Here is a 21897-nt window from a genome sequence, read left to right as displayed (position 1 = left end):
AATGTGTGTGTGTGTGAGAGAGAGAGAGAGAGAGAGAGAGAGAGAGAGAGAGAGAGAGAGAAAGAGAGACAGAGGGTGTGTGTCTTTAAGGGAGATAGAGAGAATGTGTGTGTGTGTCTGTGTGTGTGTGTGTTTGAGCGAGAGAGAAAGAGGGAAGGAGAGAGAGTTTGTGTGTATGTGTGTGTGTGTGTAAGGGAGAGAGAATGTGTGTGTGTGTGAGAGAGAGAGAGAGAGAGGGGGGGGCATGGAGAGAGACAGAGAGACAGACAGAGAGAAAGAAAGAGAGAGAGGATGAAGAGGATGTGTGATAGAGTTTGGGTTAGTGATAGCTAAGAGTTTGCATTGGCAAAACAAGTGACGTGTGTGTGTGTTGAGAGACGTGCCTGTGAGCGGATGTTGTGGGGAAGTGTGAGTTGTGTGTGAGATCAAGAGAGATAAACAGTGAGGGAGGGAGCTGTGGGACTGAATATGAGGGGGAGGGTGCCTGTGAGAAATGTGTTTATGTATGAGGAGAGAATGCACATGAATGAAAGAAACTGGGAGAGCGAGGGGGTGCGTGTGGGTACGTCCCTGTGTTCCGTGCCAGACTATGGTCGCCTTGTTCCTGGCTTTCCCTCCCAATGTCCACCGAGAGGCCTAAGGAATGTCGCGTTCATTGTGTGCCAGGCCAGCCTCCCTGTCTCCTGCTGTTGAAGTCGTGGAATCTGGCCCTGGAAGCTGGACCTTCTGGGGAACCCAATTGCCTGTCTGCACGCTCTCCGCGGACCACTTCTTCGCCCCCACACCCTCCAGCGCCGAAGAGAGGTTCGGAGGGGGAGAGCAAGCTTCGCGGATCAAGCATGGCGGGAAAGTTACGTCTTAAGTTCGCTTAAGTAAGATTCAGCGCTCCGCAGAAACTAATGGGACACATATCAAAATGCTCACTGATGTGCCAGAAAACAGGTGCATGATACGCACCCCTTTGATTGGTGCACTGCATCGTCATCACATTGGGGATTTCGTCTACCACATTTAATGAAGCACTGAACATTACGGGCTGGGAAGGCCAGGCATGAGGACATGGGCAGTCATGGCCAACTCAAAGGCTGGCCACTTCATCCAGCCTAAATTAGGCCAGTCACCAAACCTCTCGGGAGGATAGCTCAGTAGGCAACGTGCTCGCCTGGGAATCAAGGCGATACAGAGCACCACAGGTTCGATCCCTGGGTCCGTGCTTAGAAACCTCTGGGTCTTAAGCACATTATAAATAACCTATCATAACCAAACCTAAACCCACCCTCCACCCAAAGCCTCAACCAATGGTAGTCCTGTTGGATTGGGCAGGGACGGTGGCTGCCATGCCTATCACCCAACTCCGTCTGCAGAGGTGCCCAGTCATGGTTTCTTATAGGACAAGTGCATTATGGACACATAGGCAGGAGAATTCCATTTTGGGGGACACAGAGGTAATTTTCTGGCATGTAGTCCTCTGGGAGCATCTGTTTTGAGTACATACACATGCATTCTGGGGAATGTAGTCCTTTATTGCTTTTGCAATGAGTGAAGAAATGTCTTCTGTGGCATCTGGTCCTTGAGGTCTCTGCCATGGATTCCTCTGTGGATCAATCAATGGAACTGGGTCAGTTACTGAAAAGTCCATCACCTCTTCTCTGGTCTGCGACGTCATCTCGCCATGGTAGACTCACAAGTCGTCCTACTGTTGTGGCGCACGCAGCTGAATCTGGCCCGTCGTCAAGATCCTTCACCACTGTATCAATTTGAGACTAGTTAGAGCAGGGCTAGGGAACCACGGCTTTCCAGATGTTTTGGCCTACAAGTCCCATCAGCCCTCGCCATCAGTGGTGAGGGATCAGGCAAGTTGTGGGCCAAAGCATCTGAGGCACCACTCGAGGCATCATGGGGGTTGTAGGCCAAAACATTTGGATAGATGCAGGTTGCCTACCCTGCAGTTAGAGAGACTCAATTGTGCCTAGCGTGTCCAAGAGGAGTCTGAACCAGCTGTCATTGCTCAAGCCAAATCCAACTGTGAAATAATCCACTACTTTCCATTGGAACCATATTTTGGGATATTTTTAGGACAGCTACAACTTTTCTAGTTCAATGTCTTTAACCCTAGCATTGCTAACGTAAAATTGCTTGAAAGGGTGTGGGGGGCTCCAGCTTTCCAGTAGCTGCACCAAAGCTTTGGAGCACCCTTCCAATTCGCATTAGAAATGAACAGCGTTTTAAGAGGCTGAACAAAACCTGTCTATTTAATCAACTCAACTAGGCTTTTTGCTAGTATGACTCTGTGCGTTCTTTCTAATTGTCTCTATCCTTTCTGCGCAGGAAATATATGACTCTTAGTTCCTTATCTGTGTTGTAATTTAATTTGTAACTAGCTAAGCTTTAAAGTATCCTACACCGTAGCGTGTAACAAATGTAATAAATAAGTAAAAATAAAATGTATTTTTTAGCTTAACATGATGGGCCGTTCTGTAATCTGACCCTGCCCTATGCCTTCTACAGACTACAGCCACATTATGAAAAAACAGGAAGACAGGTGTGTGCGTGTGTGTGTTCTTTAAAGAGTAATAACTATGCTGTGTCACCAGTGAGCTCGAGCAGGACCATTTATGGTCCTCCCAACATCTCCCCTGTGCCTGAGGTTTATCCATTCTTACAACCTCGCTATCAGGGGCGGGTCTAGAGTTTGTCAGCCCCCCCCACCCCATGCCCCCACAGCCCCGTCCGGGGGCAGACTGAGCCTTCTCTGAAGACAGCAAGCTCTGGGCCTGAGAAGGGCAGGTTGGGAACACTTCTTAGGTTAAGCTTTTCTTGTTTCTCAGACCCATCAGCTGAGATCAGAGGAAAGCAGAGTCCTCAGCGGTGTGCCTGAGGGGCATCACCACATTAGTGGGGCATCTCCCCTGCTTCCGCAGAGAGCTCCCTCAAGCTGAGAAAAGGAATAAGGTCACCTGTGAAGATATGGGCTTGTGTTTTTTGCCCATAAGGTACTCCAAGTTCTCTGAAGGTATAGATGCTTCTTAAAGGAGCTTTCACTTGAATTCAATGTCCGTAAGGGCTTTTTTATGGAGGGAAAGTAGAGAGGTTATAGGCTCGACCACTATATGAAGTCTGTTGGTTTAAAGGTTGGCATGGACATATGCAGGACATGTTCAGCACGGTATGACGTGCTTTCGTCGCCAGGCATTTCAAAGCCTGCAATTTAAATGTGTACAAAATAACAGAAAAGTTCATCGATTTTTTGGGTGGGATGGGAAAGGGCAGATAAGTTGTTGGGGGGTCGGGTATAGAAAAAAACAGATGCAGAAGGGGTGACTAGAGGGGACCCACTGCCAAAAAAAAAAATGGATGAACTTTTTTCGTTTTTTCATACACGTTTAAATTGCAGGCTTTGAAATGCCTGACGATGAAAAGACATAGAACCGTTCAGCACAACGTGCAGCATTTAGACGTTCAGAGGATTTCAACTTTTCATGGATTGAAATTACATTTTTGTTTGTAAGTATTTGGCATGGAAAACGCTCTCCCCTGCTTTGATGTTTTTAAGGATGACACTCTTTTTTGTTGGAAACAGTTTTATGGTGAAATTACAAAAGCGTCACACATTTGTTCCATGGTCAGCTCTCTGCAGAATACACAAGCATAAAATGCAAATGTCTCCAAAGAAATAATAAAAAAAAATAGTCACGGGCGCCCCTCTACAAGAACGAGAACGTACACGGCTAAATGACCTGTTATATGGGAAGGTACCCACTCGAGAGTCCGCTGCTACACTTTAGCTCACTGTACCTTTCACAGAAGGGAAATATCCATTTGCATGTCAGTCTTTGTCCCAGCCACCTGGACAGTCCAGAACCAAAATGCTACGGCAATTCCCTTCTGAACAAGAGTACCAACACCAACCCCAGACACGTGTCTGTAAAGAAATAGACCAAGTTGCAAAGTAAAACCATTTTCAAAAACTGAAAACCAGTTAATGTAACTTTTCCTATGTATTTGTTTTTTGGTGCAAAGGCAGCCTGCATATGCATCACTGATAACAGAAAGACTATTGCTTTTTTAAATGTGACCATAAGCAGATGGTTTTGCCACACATGCATATTAAAGCCGTTCCAAGCAGTCCCATGTGAGATGCTATGTGATTCTTGGCTTTAAAGCTAGCAATGCTTTGGATTCTGGTACCTGTGGTCTTGATTTATGCTAGCACAATATACGTACAAATATTGTACATGCATGAAGAATGGTGCAAGCTAAAAAGCCAGACCGTAAGAACATTCATCCATTAACCAGGACAACCAAAGATACAACAGGAAAATATGTATTTTGAAGTGCAAATTGTGTGAACTGTGCATCTAGAAACCTCATGCTAACTGCTAGGCATGCCCCTTTGACAAATCTGTGTGATTGTGGGCAAATCAGGGTTGTCCAACTCCAGGCCCTGTGGGTCAGATCCCTGTTGGTTTTTCAGGATACCCCTCATTAATATTCATGAGATACATTTGCATAAAATGATTCAAAATATATGCACATTTTTCCTCAGGAATATCAAGGCCTGGAGTTGGACAAGCCTAATTGATCTTAATATCTGTGACTTCTAAAATTGGAATCAACTCCCATATCAATAATGCACACCACATGCTTAACCAGTAGCTTGACCACTGCTCATGGCACTGCCACCTGTGAGCTATGGTACCTTCTTAAATAAAAAGTTAAATAAATGAAGTCCTACACTGTGTGATTGTTGAGGGGCTGCCTTGGCCCATCGCTGTGCAAGGAGTTTCACCAGCCAGTTTACTCTTAGTCCCCCCCTTAGTCCGTCTCGGTGCAATGGCCAGGGCTCTTGGTCTGCGACACAGTTTGCGAGTGGGGTGGTAATGGAGAAGACAATCCTCTAAACATGGGAGGGCTGCTTGCCTAACCCTGGTCCTTGCTGCCTTGCACACTGATTTCATGTTTCTCCACTGATCAGAGCATGTGGGAGCTGCCTGCTGCTCCCACCTTTGCCGGTTGTGGGTCTCGGGCCTGGCTCCCCTTAGGCTTTCGCCAGTATACCTTCCTTTTTCTGCTTTCCCCTCCATTCCCAAACAGGAAGGCATGAACCAACTCAATGCTACGCATTGTAGCAGCCTCGCAAGGATTGCATTATTTCCCAGCACATCCTGGATACAAACGTGTGACCTACAGTTTGTACACAGACCACTGGTGCAGGTGCATCAACCAACTGAGGTACTTTACACATCGTAGTCAAATGATCTATTTTGTGGGATAAACCTCGCGAGGACAGGGGAAAGATAAGCGTTGATTTATGAAAAATGTAATTTATGAGGAAAAGCGGGGTAACATTGCTGCAATGTATTATAACTGGGTTTGGTAGAGTGCAACTGCCTCCAGTTGGGAGGCTTTTTTGCACTAGAAATATCCTGGAGGCAAGGCTCTGAATGAATCCTGACCATTACTCTGCCAGCTTTCCATGCCATCATTTGCTTGCATATATGCTCCATTACAGACGGGGACCAGACAGTCTTGGTCTAGCCACCGAAGAGTTATAGTTAAGGTTGTCCAGAGCAATGTTCGCTGTAATGGCTCACTTAAAACCTTCTATCCATCACTTTTTAGTTTTGTCAGAAAGCAGGCATTCAAAATCAAGGCGTAGCCAGAGCATCACCCACAGTTCGGTGCCTGTGATGTCACTTCCTGTGATGTCACTTCCCATGACATCGCCTGTCATAAAGATAGAGCCATAAGGTTCAGCCTTCCACCCCCCCGCCACCCCCCTGCCCGGGTACAATGAAAAGTTGTCTCACTTGATTATGAGTGCCCCTTGTCTTTCTGTCTCTGTGTCGTGGCATTGACTGGATGCGGGCAGGCAATGGCAGCAGGTAGCATGTAGAGATGGATGTCTTCATCCCTTGGAATTCAATTTGCAAGCTCCATTAGTTGAGAGATCGATGGAGAGAGACAGAGCGATAGTCAGTGCGCACAACAGTCCATCACAAGCCAATGGAGAAAAGGGAGCGTGGGCTGATGGCTACGGATAGTAGGAAAGGCAGCCGAAGTGCGGGATAGAGGGAATAATACAATTGGTCCTTTATATCATGTACAACACATACTGAATTGTCTCTTGGTGCTTTAAGAATGAGTGTTATTATTAGGCTAATGGTCAATGCTCACATGATCGACCGCCGAAGGAAAGGTTCCGAGTGTAGCGGACACTCAATGAAAGGCCCAGGCCATTGATGCACCTTCCAGATCCTCCCGTCAGAAAAGAGATAGGAAAAAGCCTTAGACAATGAAGAACGTTGTAGAACCTCCCAACATAAAGAAAAAAGTGGTAGGCCTAAATCATTGATTTGCCCTCCATCTTAAAAAGAGATAGGAAGATAGACTTTAAAATGAGCTGGTTGCCAGAATAGGTCCTCTGAAAAAGACAGAAAAAGGTCTTTAACAAAGCATCTTCCAGAACCATCCATCGGAAATGGAGATGCAAAAGCCTTCAACACTGAAGCTCCTTCCATAACCTTCCAACAGAAAGCAAACAGCAATTGGCCCAGACCACTTTTGAACCTGCCCAAAATCCTCATTCAGAAAAGAGTGAGCAAAGGGCCTCACTTCAGATCCCCCATACACCCCCCTCCCAAGTGAAAAGAATCACTAATCGGCTGAAACCATCAGTGAGACTTCCAGAGCGTTTATTTAAAAAGAAACACCAAAAGTCTGAGATATCGGACCCCCTTCACAGAACCTTCCCTCAGAAAAGAGGCAGGAATGTAGAGAAAATTAAGCACCATCCCTTGGAGACAGCAATAATCTTAGACATTGAAGCAGATTCCAGAATCTTCCACCAGAAACTGACTGACAGTGTTGGTGACATTTCCAGAATCCTCATTCAGAAATGAGAAAGCAAACGGTTCAAACACTGCACCTACAAGATGAATGCAATAGGCGCAGAACCTTCAAGAAGACGTCTTCTAACAGGGGACGTCAATAGGCTCAAACAAGAAAGCACCTTCCTGGTCCCGCCCTCAGTAACGAGAAAGTAACATTCCTAGATAATGAAGCATCATACAGAACCGTCCACCTGCAAGAAGACAGCAACAGGCCCAGACCACAGAAGAACCTTTCAGAAGCCTCCTTCAAACACGGGACATCAAAATTCTCAGACAAGAAAGCAGCTTCAGGGTCCTACCCTCAATAACGAGAACGCAAAATTCCTAAATAATTAAGCTTCTACCAAACATTCTACCTGAAAGAAAACAGCAACAGGCCCAGACCACAGAAGAACCTTCCACAACACTCCATCAAACAGAGGACAACAATAGGCTCAGACATGAAAGCGCATTTCCAGATCCCACCCTCAAAAACGAGAAAGCAAGATTCCTAAATAATGAAGCATCTTCCAAACATTCTACAGGATATAGATGACAATAGGCCCAGCCCACAGAAGCACCTTCCAGAGCCCATCGTCGAGAAAAAGGACATCATAAGGCTGACACAATTAAGCATCTTCCAGAACCTTCGACTGGAAAGGATTCTGCAACATGCCCTCACATTAATGTACTTCACAGAGCTCAACAGACAGCACAATACATAGACCAGGAAGCCCGCCCCCAACTCAAATTCGTTAAATAATCAGAAATGGGTGCCAACCAAAAAACTCATTCCAGAACTCTCCATCAGAAAAGAGAAAGCAATAGTTCATACAACGAAGAGCATTTCAGACCCATCGGTCAAAAAAGAGGCAGCCATACGTTTAGTCAATATATCACATTCTGTTAACTTGGCATCAGAAAAGAGACTGCAATGGGCTTAAGAAAACACACCCAAGAAGCATCCTGCATATTTGGTGAAGAGAAAACCAGTCAACAGTCTTCTGGAGTCATTAGCATACAAATTGCTAGTATCAAGTTTGTAAAATATCTCAGTGGGTTAAGGATAAACTAAATAGAATGTTGAGTTCCCTGTAGGTCAAAGGTTGGAATCGCTGCAGGGCAGAGACAACTCCTCTGCGATTTTAGGGGGATAAAAGGAGTACCACTGTAGTAGATTAAAAATCAGGTTACTCAGTGGTAGAGTAGTTTAGAGTTAAATTATACCCCATAGCTTCTGAAAGACAGCAAGCCGTTGATCATGTTATGTTTAAAGGAGGTTGACAACCACAGATTGCATTTTTGAAGATTGTTAAGTGAATGGTATTATGTGTTTTTTATTGCACGTGCATTGGTAGTAAACTTTCAACTGATAACCAAGAGACAGTTCGGTTTGTGTTTTGTGCAACATAAATAGTCCGTATTATTGCTGTTGTGCGGATGGGCCCTTAATCTCATGAACCCAAACAGGCCCACCACTTAAGAAGTGAGTGCACATTTGTAGGTAAAGCGCATTTATTGTACAATCTTCCTGAGAGCAGCTAGATGACTCTATGGAGTCAAGCTAACCCAAGTCTCACTAAACCATAAAAGTTGACACATTGTATACATTTTTGCAACAGTTAAAACACTCCATATATTGTATTAAAGTCCACCCCCACATGTAATTGGACAACACATATACAAAGAAATCCCATCTTTCTCCAATTCTTCCATTGTTATTGGCCTCTTGTTATCTTAACTACCATCTTCAGATCATAATCATAGCACACCCCTTCTTGGGATTCGTCCATGGTAGGTTGTGACAACATCACACAGTTAAACATTTGTGTAAAACATAATTCATTACTCGTAACAATTGGCCTGAGCCCTATAACCTTAGTCGTAATTGCACATGGTTTTCGTGGATATTGCAAATACATGAGAAAAGCAAAAAAACGAATTCCCTTTGAATTGACGATAGCCATATCATCTGCCCCAACTTTTACTGGCGTCCCAGAATATTCTACTCTAAATGACTACCATTTCAACACGCAGGGCACATCTGAGAATACAATTGAAACTCCTAGGTATTGGTCGCTTTAGCCTCAGATGCTACTTTACCCCTTTTTTATTGCTGTTTATAACAAATGGGCGGGTCCCCCTTCAAAACTTCAATGCATTTAAAGGGATTACAACTGCCTCATGTGAAACTACCAAGCCATAAACATTGTGTCCTGTTCAACGGTTGACCATCTGCTTGGTTAATCATTGTGCCTCCCAGCACTCCATCATGCAGAACTAGATTATCCCAGCCACCTGTAATTCACTGCATGAAATGCTGGGTGCAAATTCTAAATGAATTCATCAAAGCTCACTACCTACAAATGTATACATTCTTTTTGTATGTTCCTCATTGTGAATGCATGTTTACTAAATATTATCTCTCCTATATAGTCGGTTCTTCAGGAGAGGCCCCCCTTCTCACATGCTCATTATGAAACTCCTGGTTATCTGCTTCAGGGCACTCCGTGGCACACCATGTTTGAATCGTGTTTATATTTCATTTGGTGTTTTTAGCATTTTATCTTTTGACGCGTCTGCAGATCTAATATGTATCCATTTAAACAAAAAGTAACAGATAAAAGGTCAGGGACCAAGCAGTTATTTGTGTGAATACGCATATGTGGCAAAACCCCTCCCTGAGCCCCAAAGGGCACACCGCTAGTAGGGGAGACTGAACCAATGTTTTCCACCTCTAGTATTGGACATTGCTCCACCCCTTGGTCAGCCAATTTTGGTGAAAGTTGGAAAACAGTCACAGTAGAAACCAAGGGCACGACAGAGGGATTATAAGGTAGGGAATTCTCCACCATGCTTTGAGACAAAAGGCCATTTCCCTTGCCAATAGCTTTCACAATGTCATTATCATGGAAGGCCGGGTTTTCTGCCGTGGTCAGCAAGCCTTCAACCAAATCTTTCTCATTTTTGACAGTAGGATTTTCTTCGAGGCACACAGCAATCAGCCCAGCAATGGTGCTACTTGGCTCCATGGTGGGCAACTAGATTAGTTGTTGCTCCCCCAAGAAAGCTTGATTGGACCCCAAGAACTGATGGATTTTTTTTATCAAGCAGTATGCCCCCCCCCCTGTTATTTTAATGGGACTGTGGGATTTTTCTGTAGGAGCAGTATCAATTTTGGTGACACACACCCCGCAGTGTCAGGCTGGGCAGGCTCCCCATTTTGTCCTCACAACAAGGATCTTGCTCTTGGACTTGGGCGGTGCATGGGCTGAAGGGTGAACTGCATGCAGTATGGGGATGAGGGGTATGGTGGAGTGAGAAGAAGCTCCAGCACCTCCATAAATAGATTTCAGTATTGCTCACACACTAGGCTTCAAGGGAAATGGTCACTCCTGCTGCATTCCCCCAGTTCAGCCCAGGTTTGACGCTCTCACCTCAGAGGGGCTTCTGTTGTATTTGTAGTCATCGATTGCAGTGCAGTCCGGTCCAATAATTTGGCGCAGGGGGGTGTGGGCTCTTCGATTCCAACCTCTTTCACACCACACCACCTGCGAAACACCCTGCAGGAGTGCAACACCCGCACCCTTGATCCCAGCATTCTTCGGCCCTGCAGGTGTTGGCAGGCAGTTAAGATGAGGAGGGGGGTGGCCAAGCCCTAACAAACTGACGGTCGCCCACATGGGGAAAAAAACAGCTTGGAGAGCTTGGAGAGGGGCCGCAACCCCACGCCCTTGATCCTTGCGTGCTTTGGCCCTGCGTGTGTTGGCAGGCAGTTAAAGGTGCAGGTGGTGTGGCCTAGTGTGGCCTAGTCTGACGAACTGACGGTGGTCGTCCAGAGCAGAAAAACTGCTGGGGCTGGGATATCCCTGCTGGCTGTCACGGGGCATAAAACGTTTAAGCAAAGGGGACGGAGACAGCTGTTTTACTCGACGACAGGCCTCATTACGAGTCCGGCGGTAACTGCAGCGGTAAAACCGCCTGGTTACCGCCGGACTCGTATTACCATTCCGCCTCCGTGATTCCCGGAATTACCGGGGCATTACAACCCCAGTTTCCCGGTAATCACGGAGGCGGAATGGTGTTAATCCCCATTCCCATTGGGCCTCATTACAACCCAGGCGGTAAGTTACCGCCTGGGTCGTACCCTTACCACCATGGTGTAAACTACATTTACACCATGGTGGATGGCGGATTTACCGCCCCATTCCAAGGTGAGTGGGGCGGTAAATCCCCATTTCCCATTTTACCCTTCCCCATTCCCATTTTTGCCCCATAGGGCATAATGGGAGTGGGGAAGGCGCTAATTAGCACCATAGTCCCTTAGCGCCATGGATTTTAACGCCTGCAAAAAGCAGGCGTTAAACTCACCATGGCGCAAAGGGACCTCGGAATCAGGCGTTAAGGGTCGGCGCCGTTTACGGCGCCGTTAACCCCTTAACGCCTGATTCGTAATGAGGCCCATTAAGTCCTATGGGACTCAATGGGAATGGGGATCATGGAAACACCGGCAGCATCTCGTAATGCTGCCGGTGTTTCCTCGGCCGCCTGCAGGCGGGCGATGTTAAACCCGCCAGGTCAGACCTGGCGGGAACATCACCTCCCGCCTGCAGGAGTTGTGATCGCCCTGCATGGAAATAATGGTGGCGGCGGGTTTACCGCCACCGTTGTTTCCATACCGGGCGATTTTTAATGCGAAAGTGGCCATACACGTCAAATGACCAGATTACATAAAACTCCAGTCCTGGTGTTTGCTTTTACTCAAGTCCCCTGTACTAAACTGGTCCAAGACCACAAGAGAAAGAAATGATGACCCCTTTACGTTTCCAAATATTTTTTTCGAATTATACTGTACTACATGTTTGAACCCACAAAGCTGTTTCCTTAAGGGACTTCACCAGGATAATATTCAAACTTGATCAAATCTTGAGTATTTGTGTATTTTCCTTCTCATGAAAGTGTGGGTCGGTTTTCATGTATTTTATTTTTCTACCATCATTCGGTATGTGTATTTCTTCATTGCACACTATTTTGATTTTCCTACTTTGTACTCTTTTGACAGACCAGGATTTTATTTAATCTGTCACTTAGAGCAGAATGCATTACATTTCCAAGCTAAAGCAAAACCATCATCATTTAGATCATAACGTAGACCTTCAGCCGGCTACAGCTCGTCCATCAATTCCTGCTAGGCCTAGACAGGCATGCATGGGAATCGGAGCAGTGGAGCTTGCAAAGCAGGAAGGGGGCAGTGAGTGAGAAGAAGGAGTGCAAGGGCAACTAGAACAGAGGGGGCAAGGATGTGGACATCAGTGGGCAAGCTAAACGGGAGAGGCTGGCGCAGACAGAACTGACGTAAGGGTTGAGCCAGAATGCAGGATGACATCTGAGCCTACATGAGCCTGGCAGGAAAAGGATGGAGCCACTATGAAAACAAGCCAATTTAATCCAAAGGAGGGATGGAAAGGATAACAGCATCTATACTTTGGGGAAAAGAGAAGGAAGGAAGGAAGGAAGGAAGGAAGGAAGGAAGGAAGGAAGGAAGGAAGGAAGGAAGGAAGGAAGGAAGGAAGGAAGGAAGGAAGGAAGGAAGGAAGGAAGGAAGGAAGGAAGGAAGGAAGGAAGGAAGGAAGGAAGGAAGGAAGGAAGGAAGGAAGGAAGGAAGGAAGGAAGGAAGGAAGGAAGGAAGGAAGGAAGGAAGGAAGGGAGGGAGGGAGGGAGGGAGGGAGGGAGGGAGGGAGGGAGGGAGGGAGGGAGGGAGGGAGGGAGGGAGGGAGGGAGGGAGGGAGGGAGGGAGGGAGGGAGGTTGGTTCTAGCCTAAAAGCGGTGGGAGATGGAAGCGAGGGACCTCGATGGGAGCGACACTCACGAGAGTGAGCATGAAAGTGATTCACCTGCTGCAGCATGACTAATATCTATATAAGTAAAGGAGCATGTCCCTAGTACATGTGTCAGCATCTCTTTGCTATTGAAAGAGAAAGGCACCCCCGCCCCAACATAGAAGACATGATCATAGGCCTGAACAAAGCTATCAAGTTCTCCAAACTTGACCTTAATCAAGGCTATCACCAACTCGAACTCCACCTTTACTCCAGACCCATAACCACATTCTCACCCCATCTAGTACTCTTTTGCCACACGCATTACATTTCAGCATCTCCACAGCTTCTGAAATCTTCAAAGGATTGATGTGGCATATTCTCAGAGGAGTAGACAGGGTAGGACCTGAGCGGGCAAGGCCCACACAAAATATAAAAATGCCCACTTAGTGTGGGCATTTACAGATGTTAATGTTACTGCTGTGGGCCCAACTACATTAGCTTCAGGCACCACTTGTTACACAGTGTTGGCTATGCCTCTGCAATATCGTCCTCCCTTCCAAGCACGTTATACTGGTTGTTGGCCACATGAAAGAAGAGCATAGTGTACATCTGCTAAGACCCTACCATCTGCAGGCCTGCGGTGGACCAAGGTGCTATTAGCACCTTGGTCCATGCCGGTAAAATACCGGCACCGCCTTGGTGGAAAGGGGAATTACCGCCCTATTCCAAGGTTGGTGGGGCGGTAATTCCCCCTTCCCCCATTGCCCTTCCCCATTCCCATTTTTGCCCCATAGGGCATAATGGGAATGGGGAAGGTGCTAATTACGGCACCGCAAATTGCGGTACTGTAATTAGCTCCCTGGTCCCTTTGCGGGTTGGTTTTTAACGCCTGCAAAAAGCAGGCGTTAAATTCCCCAACCCGCAAAGGGACCTCGTAGTAAGGCGGTAAGGGTTTACCGGTACCAGAAAAATACTGGTACCGGTAAACCCTTACCGCCTACCGTGTAATGAGGCCCTATGTCATGAAAAGTGTGAAATTCATAAACACCATTTAAAACTCTGCAGACACATATTCTTTGCAGGATGGATGATTTGATTTTATTTGTTTTGATTTGAGAGATTTATATTGTTCTAAACCTGGCAGACTTAACTGCATTCGAAAGCAGATGGTATAGATAGCATTAGACTCCTAATACGGTCATTACCAATAGGCAAAAAGTAATAAGCAACAGTCTAATTTGCCCGCCATAATTGAACAGGAACGTTTTCAACAATTTACGAAATCACTGAAATTCTGTGATGTTCCTAAGTTCCCAAAGAAGAGACTTCAACGTGATACTTCACCTCTGAAAGGTCCAAAGGATCCAACATCTGGTACCTCCACTAAAGGGTTGCAGAAGTTCAATTCTTCCTGGTCATTGCAGAATACTGTGCCTGCTATGTCCTGGCTACGCCACTGTGACTGTACAATTCCTGCACCTTCTGCACCTTCTGAGGAATGATGTCACATTCCAAAAGACCCTCCAGTGCCAAGATTTGTTTTATCCAATCAAGCCATCCGAGGCCCAAAACCTTGCTTACTTTGATCCATCATGGCAAACAGAGGTAACTGTAGATGCCAGTTGTCTTGGCCTCATGCAATCCAAGCTCAATACTGTAGAGAAGCAGATGATGTCCTCTCTAGTTGCCGCCCCTCACCTGCATCATACTGGAAGAATAGCAGGAATACTCTGTGCATGACACCAGGTATTATCCCAATACTGCTTCTAGGATGTGAGAGATGTTGTGCTCTCAGACAACCGTATCAAATGTACCCTCAAACTGATGTGGTGGAAGGATGTCATCCTACATCATTGGACATAGAAGAGCTGTAAATGAAATCAGACCAGAGCAAAGTGATTTCATGAAGAAAAGATACTAAGATGCACTGAAACGATATGCAAATACTTAAAGAATGGTAATGTAACTGAAGTAACAAGAGAAACACGTATGCAGAGACGAAGAAATCATATATACTAAGAAGATAAATGACAAGAGAAGTAGCAAATGTATATACACAGAAATGCAAAAGGTAGATGAGACATATAGAAGCTTGCTGCAGTAGCGGGCATGATATAAAGATGGACGTCGGATTGTGTCAAAACTACCTCAGAAGACAATCCAATGCTGCAAGGCTGAAAGATGCTGCAGAAACAGGTTCATGCAAGGAACAAAGGATATCTGTTTGGCTTAGATGGAGGATGACACATCAGGAAATGATTGGAATTAACAGAGGGAGTCAACATGGATAAGCCACACATTTAGGATTCAGCCATCAGAAAAGTACACCCCTCTGGCTGCAAGCCAATGGAATGGCTGAACGGTTTATGGCCACAAAAAATAAGAGAGCACCAAAAAACAGAGATGAAGGATGCCTCTCCAACAAGCACTATGCACGCACTACACCCCACAAACAAAAGATAAAAGAAATGCCGGCATCCGAGCGAGAGAAACAATGGGAAAACATAGGGCCAAGACAACTTCTGTATGGAAGTGAGGAGCCAGAGATAGGGAATGTGAGGTACTTGAACTGGTGAAGGAGTCAATGAAAATGAACGCAACGCAGGTCGAGATGAAATGACAATGGTGTCAGGAGAAGAAAGCAGTATCCTCGAGCCCCAAGGGGCGACACTGAAAAAGGACAAGTAAGATGCCGAGAAGACTGGTGGAAGAAGTGTAGCCACATTCAGATAAATGGGGATAAGTTGGTGTGTCCATAACCTGCTCCCAGAACGGTGCTGAAGGAGGACACAAAGTTCTGGCTCGGGCCCCAGAAGGAAGGAAAGGGACCTGAGAGGGAGTGGTACTCAGGGAATTAGCAGGAAAGGGATAAGTCATATGTTGCAATATGGCGAATTACACGGCCACACTAGTGGCCGTGTAGTTATGGTTAAGTTGCTGTTTCCATAGGAAGAGCACTTTTTGGGCGGCTTATAACTCCGCTCCCCCTGGACACCAAACTTTGCAGAAAAAGTGTATGGGCCACTGTGAATATTTGTGCAAATTCTGGTGATGTTCGGTCTAGGGGGGGAGTAGTTATAGGGGGTGTCCATCTTTTTTTCCCATAGACTGAATGGGGGAAAAAGTTTGCGTACGTCTACAGCCCAAACGGCTGGACAGATTTTCACCAGATTTGCGGCAGGAGTTTGGTCCCGAAAGAGTGCTTTTGTAAATTTGGTGCCAATCCATCCAGTACTTTTCTTTTAAACTACCAAAAAGTACGTCTGAAACAATTAGTGATATCTATGTCCGCTCCGCGGAAACTCTTCCATGTTCACTCCGCGGAAAAGATACCGATTGGCTAATCTGTAATGTCATGTTCGCGGACAGGTGGCGCATTCACTGATTGGGTGTTGAATGGCGTGAAGTGCGTCAGATTCTGTTGCTGCGCCCGCCATCTTTAATTCGTCTTTTGGTGTACTCGGACATCGCTGGTAACACATATAAAACAACACAACATTGCACTTGTTAAACTTATGAAATATTGTATCGGAAGGAGAGGGTTAATGAGGCTGGGATCGGATGTGGCAGCAGGAAGCCAAAAACTGGTGTTTTCTTGTCATCTAAGTCATACGGTAAATAGCGTCGTAGATTTTGAAATCTGAGGCAGCCATCTGCAGTGTTTGATGGAAACAGCGGGTCTGCAAGTGTATGGGCGTACCACTTCTCATGAATGCGTTGAGACATGTTGTTGAAAAGTCAGAATGTATTTGCATTCTGAGCGAAGGTCACTTGCTTTGCTTTTGTGGTTGCGAGCTCAGTAGGCCCACGCATCCGACTGAACCCATAAGGGTCAATTGTTTTCTGACCTTGAGCGAAAGGGAAAATTCAGTAAGAATGCAGGGAGTGCAAGTTTGTGAAAAATACCATTTGATAAGGTTATGTATTCAAAATGTTTGTGAAACACATGTAATATCAGTTGAAGAAAATTCTTTGCTGCAAGTACCTCGGTGTCTGGGTTTAACGAAGACAATGGAGACGGTAAATATTGTGTAAGTTTACTTTTGACAACTCTACACCGGAACGAGTTTTAATTTGTTATTACCAGAACAATAATTATGGCATTATAACTGAGGTACTATGTTTCTGTGTCTTTGTCATTTTTTTTTAAGTTATGGAGAGTGCAGATTCTCACCGTTTGTAGGCTATTATTAGGTTCACCCATGTGCAATGCTATTATTTCTTTAAAATGTCATGTATGACCACATCGATTTGTGTATCAGTTTCCACGTTCTTTTTGTCTTGTTTGCAATTGTTTGGTAAAGGTTGGGTATTGATACATATTTTCTGTTACAGCTACATTCTGCCGTACTGTGATTGCCATGGATTCCAGATGCCAAGTGATGGGTTCTTTGGACCCCAGATGCACGTACTCGTGACCAGCTGTCTAACCGTGACTGTATTGTGGGACGACCGGCCCGGCCCCATTTGTCCATACGCTGGAGCGGCCATTAGGAGTAACATAACATCTTTTATGGTGGTGTAGTCCAAAGTTCATGCCGACATCTTGGAAATCACTGTGCCACCGAAGCGGTTGCTTTATCGAAAGCGAATACTTTGTATATGCCAAAAGATCAACGTGTGGCTCAAGATTAACATTTTCTATGACGACCGAACAAACATTCAGTCATTGTATAAGGTCATGATCCGCACAATGTGGCTACTGGTCATGACCAGAAGGGAGAAAAGATAGGATTACAGTGGCCATGTCCACCTGGGACTGGCTTTGTGGTAAAGTTGTTCGACATTGCGATACATTTGAAAGGGAGGAAAAAAGAACTGGGGGTAATATGTTAACAGCGTTTCCTTCTTTTTGCTATTTGCAGGCTGCCATGGAAAGCGAAGAGGAGCCATGTATGGAACAACCACCTTCCCTTTCTATGGTGGCCATCTTGGAAAAGAAATCCTCTTTTTCAGTAGCACACGTTACTGCTTTGCAAATCTAGATTGTTAATGGCAAATGCTATTGCGTCTATGTACTTTACTGAGAAATATAAAGTAGATGGAGTGTATGCCATTTTTTAAAAAAATATTTTTAAACTGTGAAAGGGGGTTCTTAAAGGAACATTTACTTTGTTTACGGATGTTTTTTTTTTGGGAAGGACAGGTAAGAAGGAAAGTTGTGGACGGAAATGAGCAAAGAGGCACCAAACAGTAATATTGGGGGGGGGGGGTAGGTGGACGGGGAAAATGTTGTGCATGTGTTATTTGTAAGGTAGGGGCAGTGTTTCTCATGCTCCTTCATTACAGCAGTGGTGCTTTTTCTTAGGTAGGAGGGATGGCCTTAGCTCATGTTGTTCTCAGATAACTAGTACTTTTGCTAAAATTATGTACTGTGTCCTGGGTTGTTAATGGTTGCCTACGAATAAGTGTTCGAGCTGTGCAAGCGAAATGTTGAAGGTGGAAGTTCCTACATCAGTAAAAAATGTATTTCCATACTGTCCATGAGGCATACATCTTATAGTTAAGTGTGTATGGATTCTCGGACAGATCACCGTGCTGTGCGCCAGCATATGGTCATGTGGCATTCTCTGCAAGGTGTGCAATGGAGTCAGATGTTACTTTACATTATGGTTACGTGCTACTACTACAAACCGATCAACTTCAGCAAAAAAACGTTGTTAAAGGAATGTTATGATTAAGTTGCGCTACTAAAAAACTATGCAATTCAGTAAGAAAACGTTGTTAAAGGGACGTTATGGTTAAGTTGCGCTACTAAAAACCTATGAAATTCACTAAAAAAACGTTGTTAACAGGACGTTATGGTTCGAAGTAAAACCGAAAAACCCTTGAAATTCGCCTATTATGATAAACTAAGCAACCATAACGCACGCCACCACCGTGCACTGGTAACACTAACACCCAGGACATCAAAGATGACATCACAAATATCATTGATGACATCACAGATGACATCACATGTGCATGTACTTTTCATACAAGGGGTTGTGAATGTAATGTTGGAAAAAAGTATCAAGGATTATCGAGAGATGTGTCATAAACTACATACTTCATTATGCAATGTAGTGTTGTAAAGAACATTCCATTGCAGTATTCTTTCTAGTACAGGAATCTACTCATACAGAAATGTACGTACTGCCTGGAGCATACACCACAGAGGTGCTATATTTGTACGTTTGCAAAGTTATATAAAGAAACGTTGAATGCTTCTGTATCAGACTTTTCCGTACTGTGAAACCTGTGCTAAGTAGCTAATAATCCATCAATTACTACGTATTTCTACTACTACGCACAAAACATGAATAGACTACAATACATACAAATTTGGGCCTTACCTATGGAGAGTAAAGTAAGGAAACAAGAGGCAGTATTATTAGCAACTGTGAATAATCTACATGATGGCATTGACGCCCAAAAAAGATTGCTGTGTTTCAGGGCTGCTTCTTCCCCTATATATGTACATCATAAGATGCAATTAAATTGTAAGGAAAGTAGTGTAAGAACATGTGAGAATAGCAATATCTAGAAATGTAATACCTTTTGAAAGTTACGTTTCTGACTTTCAGTAAATAAAACCACCTCGTCTAGATATGGCAGTGAATAAAAAAGAAGGGGCTAGACATGTGATGTCATTAGTGATATCATCAATGATATTTGTGATGTCATCTTTGATGTCCTTGGTGTTAGTGTTACCAGTGCACGGTGGTGGCGCGAGTTATGGTTGCTTAGCTTACCATAACTGGCGAATTTCAATGGTTTTTCGGTTTTACTTCGAACCATAACGTCCCGTTAACAAAGTTTTGTTTACTGAATTGCATAGTTTTTTAGTAGCGCAACTTAATCATAACATTCCTTTAACACAGTTTTTTTGCTGAATATATATATTTAAATAAAAAGTACACACTGGGCGCAGGTGTGAGCGCGTCTCTTTGCATGATATCTCTGCTACGCCGTGAAGGAAAAAAACACCCAGATCATGCCTGCCAATGCAGATCACATCTAGTTTATGATAACACTCCCCCTTATAACCGAACCCCTGATCAGCCCCCCAAGGATTGTGACATCCCTCCCCCTTGTATCAGAACCCCTGATAAGCCCCTCCCGCCCCATCCACCCTGCAGATCACACTGCTTTATAGCAGCCACGACCAGAACCCCAGATCTGGTCACCCTGTAGAGCGGACACCTGGTTTATGATAACCTTCACCCTTATAAAGCACACCGAGATGAGGGCACTGGCCACTTTGTTAGGAGTTGTCCCTGGGGAGAGCACTTCCTAATTATTTAATTCGAAAGAATATTGCTAGTCTGCCTGTATTATTCTGAACTATTCAAAGGAAAAAGCAGACACATAAGTTCAAAATTCTTACTCCAAACATTCAGGGTTTCCTATGTGGGTTGTCCTAATTTCATGATGTGGTGTACATTATAAACGCAGATTGGTCTTCTAACTGTTGGGCAAGATCCTAGATTTATTATGTATGGAATTAATTGTTTGCCCCAACACTAACACTCTCCTCTTCACACCCCAACACACTATGAACTCTGCACCTCAACAACAAGCTGGCACGCCACCACCCCACCTGATGAATTCTAGCACCATGGGGCACACAAGGCTCCCATGCCTATATGCCCTCGAAGCAGCCCGGTGGCACACAGTACTCGGGTATTTCTGAACTGCACGCATCAACACAGCAGCAAAGCTATCTTGCACTTTGCCTCTTTCTCCACTAAACCAACTCCCCCACACGCTTTCTGATTCACCCGAGCACCAAGAGACCATGCAATCAAACAATCAAACATTAGCATAGCGCTAATCATCACCAGTGGCATTGAGGTACTGGCATAAATGCAGGTGGAGTCTACTGACCAGGATTTAATCGGACAAATGAGTCTTCAAAAGGTTTTGTTAAGGTGTATTACAAATGAACGATAGATAAATAAATAAATAAATAAAGGATGAAGTAAGTCATCCTTCAGAGTGAGAGTGGTAGTGAGTGCCCTCATTTTGGGCCAGCGACTGAAAAAGCTTGACCTCCACAGCGCTCTAATCTATAAAGAGGGACTTTAAGCAGGCCTATAGATGCCGAACGCAAAGAACGGCTAGGACAATAAGGAACTATCTTTACCCATAAGGATGAATATTAATTTCCTTAAATGGCTCTAAAGATAATACCACAGACCTTAAACCGTATACATGGCAGCCCATATAGCCGTGGTCGAACAGGACACATTACAATAATCTAGGCTTCCGTTTAAGATGGTAGAAATGATGGCAGCATGGTGACTAAGAGGAATTTAAGATACTACTTTTTTCAATACTTAAAAAACCAGACCAACAAATTGAGCTTATTTGTGCCTCAAACGACAATGAGGCAGAAAGAGTCGGGAATCCACGCAGAAGAGGCAGAAGAAGGACTAACCACTAGAACCTCCGTCTTTTCACCATTTAATTTCAGCCAGTTCATACTCATCCAGTTTTTTACAGCCTCCAAACAAGCATTAAGGCAACTTGACGAACCCTCATTTTGAAGATCGAGGCGTTAAATTTGCTGAGTATCTTCAGCGTAAACAAAAAAACGAAAACCAAAAGAACGGATCAGGCGGGCTAAAGGCTGAACATAAACATTAAAAAGAAGAGGAGAAAGTGCTGAACCCTGGGGCACGCCACAAGCAATGGGCACTGGTGATGATCAAAAAGATGAAAGTGAGACAGACTGTGTATTATATCGGTCAAAAACAACTCCCGTGATTCTGATCTCTCATGGTGTGATCGATCGTGTCAAAAGCGGCAGACAGGTCTAATAACAAAAGTTTTGCCACGCCGCCTTGATGCCCAATCAAGGTTAGATCATCCAGAACGGAAACCACCACAGACAAAAATCTAACTGGCAAACGTCAAGCAATGGGTGATGTTCCAAAAATGCCTGGAGCTGGGCGTAACCATGGTTACCAAGAGCTTCGTATAAAAAGGTAATAAAGAGATAGGGCAATCATTTCATAACACTGTTGGCCCCAATTCATTAAATTTGTTGCACGGTTCAAAGTGACTTTGCACTGCTGAAAAGTGACTTTTGACTGCCGACACAAACCTTTATTCATAGAACTATGCAAAGTGCATTTTTGCAGTGCAAAGCCAGTGCGTAGTCATTTTTGCAGTACAAAATAACTTTGCCCAGACTTTTCATGGCAAAATACACTTTG

The sequence above is a fragment of the Ambystoma mexicanum genome, chromosome 13 (assembly GCF_040938575.1).
Source record: "Ambystoma mexicanum isolate Mex_15411 chromosome 13, UKY_AmexF1_1, whole genome shotgun sequence".
In the NCBI taxonomy this organism is placed as follows: Eukaryota; Metazoa; Chordata; class Amphibia; order Caudata; family Ambystomatidae; genus Ambystoma; species Ambystoma mexicanum.
This window is presented reverse-complemented; position numbering follows the sequence as displayed.